This window comes from Triticum urartu, chromosome 2 (genome assembly GCF_003073215.2).
Source record: "Triticum urartu cultivar G1812 chromosome 2, Tu2.1, whole genome shotgun sequence".
Taxonomy (NCBI): Eukaryota; Viridiplantae; Streptophyta; class Magnoliopsida; order Poales; family Poaceae; genus Triticum; species Triticum urartu.
The window spans coordinates 712478753-712484056 of record NC_053023.1 but is presented as its reverse complement, the minus strand read 5'-3'; the positions used below and the strand labels follow the sequence as shown (position 1 = coordinate 712484056).

The 5304-nt window shown below is 41.6% G+C and overlaps 1 long non-coding RNA gene across 1 annotated transcript; it reads right to left on the bottom strand.

The window, feature by feature from the left end:
- Positions 1–258: 258 nt before the first annotated feature.
- LOC125540034 lies at positions 259–1927 on the bottom strand. The gene is made up of 2 exons (XR_007297145.1): positions 1745–1927; positions 259–562 (listed from the first exon to the last, which is right to left on the bottom strand). It is a non-coding gene; the product is annotated as an uncharacterized LOC125540034 (long non-coding RNA).
- Between the last annotated feature and the right edge of the window lie 3377 nt (positions 1928–5304).

The window sequence follows — 5304 nt, the reverse complement described above, 5'->3', positions numbered from 1 at the left end:
TTTTGAATATTTTTCAAGGACTTTCAAAATTTGGTCAAAATTTACAACTGAAAAATTGAATTTGAATTTCCTCCAAAATGTTTCATCCAAATGAGCTCAAATTATACCAGAATAGTCACACGTATATGGTGTTTTTATGGAATTATTTCAATTTTTCTGGGTTGTTAAAAAAATGTTCAAAATTTGGGCAGCATTTTGGCCCAATTTGGACATCATTTTGTTTGTTTTTCTGACTTTTCACAAAAAATTATACACATATGATCCAAAATATAACATATCTTTTGAGATGAACATATTCATGTACCATCACACAAATTGAACACAATATAGCATAAAACTGATATTTCACATTTTCATACATCATCTAACATAAGGCTATGATGTTGCACAAATTAGTAGGGGCTGCCAAGTCTGACATATTACAACCGAAAGCATAGAGAACATAGAAGATGATGCACAACACTAGATCTTCCTTCTCTTCGGGGTCAACTTCCTAGCTTTCGAGGTTGAGGTTGGGGTAGGTTGCTGCGATGCCTCATCAGCCAATGCCATAGCCAACATCCTGCATGTGTTGAGAAATATAAGATTTGGAAGAAAAAAAATTAACATTACAAAGAACAATTGATGTGTTTACCTTCTAGTCACAACATACTACTAGATCATGATTGGTGCGCGTTGCTGCACCCGTCTATTATTACAATAGAATGGTAGAACTTTTCATCAATATATAGATAACAAAATGTGAAAAGCATAAATGAGGGCTCCTGTTGTAGTGGGAAAAAAATGAGGTGAGAACATATAGAAGGATCATTTGACATTTGCATCATGTGGTGCCCACTCATACTGAGAGAAGATGGTAGGTTAAGAATGAAATAAAAATGTAAATAACTCAAATACGATGCCTCGATAAATGACTGGGCGGATTCTATTTTACAAGCTTGAACATTCTTAAAAAGTGCTAAAATGAACGTATATGGGAGTGAGAGGTCAAATACAGCTTTTAATACCAACACCATGAAAGAATCCTTCACTTTGTCAACTTTCGATACTAAAAAAGGAGAACGGATAAAACCTTTGATTATGGTAAACCGCACATGTTTTCAACAGATAGACTAGTAATTTGGAGTTCTTTTCTTAGATGGCTATATCTCTCTACCCTTTTTCTTTCGGCAGACTTTTTATAATGAATGATTTGTCTTTATTGCAATTTATGAATATGGATATCTTGCACTATGTAAGAAAGGTTTTAGTATTGCAGAAGTTGTGATCAATGCAGTATCCTCAGCAGCAAGCAAGCACAAGCAGCAGCGGCAGCGGCGGCCGCATAAGCAGCAGCAGCTCATAGCGGCAACAGCAGGAACGCACAAGCAGCAGGAACAATTCAGGGAAATACTACGCATACACTGTTGTTTTGCCTTGATTTGTGTTAATTTTGTTAACTGAGGACATAAACAACGGCTGCACTAATCCCAATCCTGGCTTCTTGCTATGGGGCGCTCCACTCTATCCTCGGCCCTTGGTCATTCCCAAGCAGCAGCGGCGGCTGCACACAGCAGAGGCAGCGGCTAAAGACTGGAGGAGCGGCGGAGGCATAAGCAGCAGCACATAGCGCGGCATCAGCAACAGCAGCACATAGCAGCGGCGCCGAGAATCACGGGCACAACCCAGCCGGCCGCCGCCGCTCTGCGTGCTGGTCACCCTAACCCTAGGTCGCCGGGGAGAGGAGCGGGAGAGAGGGACTCACCTCCTGGCCGGGATGTAGCCGCCGCCGTCTCCTGTGCGGGAGAAGGGGATAAGAACGAGAACGACGACCGAAGCTCTCGAGCGATTCCTGGTCAATCGATTGGCAAGGGTATTTTGGTATTTTTTTGCAGGACCCACTTGCCAGAGGGCAAATTAGCAAAGTGCCAGGTAAAGGATGTCATTGGGTCAATTACAAAGTAAGGGATGGCAAATTATCAAAGTACAAATAAGTAGTGGCAAAAGATCAAATTCCCCGCAAAAAAAAGTACCACTGCGAGCTGACAAACGTCAGAGCCATTGGTACGGTGTATTCTGCAAAGGTCAGCAGCTCGTGCTCAACAAGGCAGGGGAGCTGTTGCTATCACCATCGACACCCTTCGTCGCGGCAATATGTCGAGCACCTCGGAGGCATGTTGTGATCTAGCATCATATTGAGGACTTGGGGGTTGTTGCCCCTCGTAGTCGCTACCCGCGAAGTCGACAGCGGGGAACGACGCCTGGAGAGCAGACAAGCTTGTGACGGTTGACCAAGTGGAGGTGGGTCGGCAAGCCAGAGAAGAGAGCGAGGAAGACGGAGATGACATGTGGGCCCCTATGGTTAGTGACAGAAGCTAGTAATCCCGACCGGGATCATCCTTTTCCCGGTGTGACAAACAGATCTAATTGACTGGGATCAGTAAGTCTAGGGTGTCAACTTCTGGGATTAGAATGTGAAGGTTTGATTTTAACTGACTCTACAGAGTTTTAAGGTTTATTGTGGACTTTTTTCTATGGGCAGTGATAGGCGTCGGAGCGCCGGCTCAAATTTAGGCCGGTCACGCGCGACGCGCGAGCCGCCCGATCAAACCAGCCATGGACTATCTGATTCCCTTCCATTTCTTCCCCAACACGCACCAGATCCATGCGGGCAGCAGGAGAGGCCCCGCCCAGCTTGCCGGCTCCTCCGAGCGCCGCTGCCCCCGCCATACGTCTCACTCGTTACTGCCCCGCCGTCCATCTCCACCGTCGTTTCCCTCACCCCCCCCCTTTGCAACACCCCATGTGTAGCTCGTCCATGGTTGCTTGCAGCCTCCACCCCATAGTGGGTGCAGCTCCCTGACTTGTGGTTGCGGCATTGGGTGCACCGTCCTGCCGTCCTCACCGTCGACGCTCACTGCACGGGTGCACGCTGCGCGCACCGCCGTTCACCATCGTAGAAAACCAGCTTAACGGTGGTAGTTTTTTTTTGAAAAACAAGATTTTTTTTGAATGTGTCGAACATTTTTTAAAAATATGAAAACTTTTTGAATGAACAAATTTGAAAAAGGGAACCTTGTTTGAAATTCAACATTTTTTGAAAACATGAACATTTATTGAATTTGATGAACCAAATTATGAAAGCAGGAATTTTTCAAAATTTTAAACAAAAAGTTGAATCCCCGAACATTTTAGTAAAAAGGGAAAGGGGAAAAGAAACAAAATTTTGTAAACAAGAACATTTTTTGAAATTCAGAAACAAAAATTCAAAACATGAACATTGTCTAAAAATTGTAAACAATTTTCAAATGATGCAAACAAAATTTGAAATTTTCAATCATTTTTTGTAAAACAAGAACATATATTGAAAATTCTAAATAATTTGTAAAACCCATTTTTAATTCTTTTTGAATAAGAAATAAAAAGGAAAAGCCGGAAAACCAAAAAATGAACAACGAAAAAAAGGAAAAGGCAACAAAAAATATAAAGAAACAGAAGAAAAGAGGGAAAACGGCTCTGATAACCTTCTAGAAGGTTCCTAAAAACGGACATGAACCTGCTAGAAGGTTCCGAAAACCGAACGAACGAGATCACCTAACTAGGTCGGCCCAATGCGCTCGATCCTTATGCGTCTGTTCACGCGACGAGCATGAAATAGGGATTTCCTGTATATAGACTCGGTTTGGGATTTTGTTTTGAGATAAAGGGATTTTCATTTCTAAGTTACGGACTTGACCCGGTTTTTTGTTGTTGAGGAAAAAGGGCCTTTCCCAGGGAACACCATGGAACAGAGGATCCACAGAAGTTAGATCCAATCTCAAGGGAGTCTCTCGCCCCGGGAGGCCAAGAACACCATGGACCAGAGGAGGAAATCTTTCCCCATCTAGGGGAGAGGTAGAGGAGCAAGGAAAGGGCCTCTCCCCCTCTCTTCTGGTGGCTCCGGAGTGCTGCCAAGGGAACCAACATTGCGGCGATCGTCTCCATCAACTTCGCCGTCTTCATCAACATATCCACCACCTTCCTCCCTCTATATGCAGCGGTCCATCCTACAAACCTCTGTAATCCCGTACTTGAACATGATTTTTGATACTATGAATTACTAGTAATTTGTGTATTATGTATAATCACAATACAAATTCATTAAATTAAAATTAAACCACCTATGTTTTGATAAAATTATCATTTAATTTTGAAAATTATATTTCCGCTTTCTAGTGGAAACTCTTTTTGCTCTTCACTTCTAATCACAGTAGCACAAATATTTGTAATAACATCATATATTATGAAATTAAGGGAGTTGTTTTTTAAAGTTAAATTTGAAATACAGAGAAAATTAGTTTGGTCTAATTAATTTACCTTTTCAGACCTTTAAGTCGTAATTTTCTCATAATTTTTATTTCATTCATGTGCCCTCAACCTCATGGTGTTTTAAGTAAACTAACATCATGTAAAAAAATACTACATCTAAATTTTCTACAAGATGGTTGAATATTTCTTTCAAAAGTCAGCACTACTGCCATGTGCTACTCTTTTATATGGTGTACTGCTTCTTTTGAGAAAAAAACTTCTTCCATGCATTCTACAGTAAACTGCTAGTACTATGGTACTATTGGCTGCTGGGTAGCATCTGCATCGACATTTCTCTAGGCACTTCTAGCCTGTATTGGTGTCAGGGTTTTCGTCACCGCTCGAAATTTCGAGATTTACCATGGTTACCGCATATTTCGGCCCCCCTTGGTAAATGAGCATTTTGAGCTAAAAAATTCGAATTTTTCCTTTTTTTTTTGAATTCAAAAGCTCAATGTATAGTGAAGTATGGCAGCAATTGACAGCACGCGTGTAGACAACACTCCACTGAGCTAGTAGCTCTTTTATGATAAATATAAGTTCAAGTGCTATCTATATCTATTTTAAAAGAATTTGAATTCAAAATTTAATTTTAAATTTCGTTTGAATTTCATTTGAAATTTGCTCGAAATTTCATGGTAACCATGGTAACTACGTCAACGGCCCCTCTCGGTAAATATGCACCATTCGGTAACCAAAAGTTTGATTGGCGTACACTACATGGCCAGCTCACTGTGTAAAGCTAGGTCCTCACGTGGAAGTTCTGAACCAAACGTCACATCACATGGCTGATGAGAGGAGAATGGTGCCCTATGGCGAATCCCTGGCTTACTGGCCGTAGGATTGTCAGATCTAACGGCACTTGTGCGGACATGTTTTTTGAACTTAGAATCATTTAACTACAGCCGTCTGATTGTAAAGACCCAACGGCTCGTATGTCATATTATTGGTACACTATATAGTAGTATAGATATTATC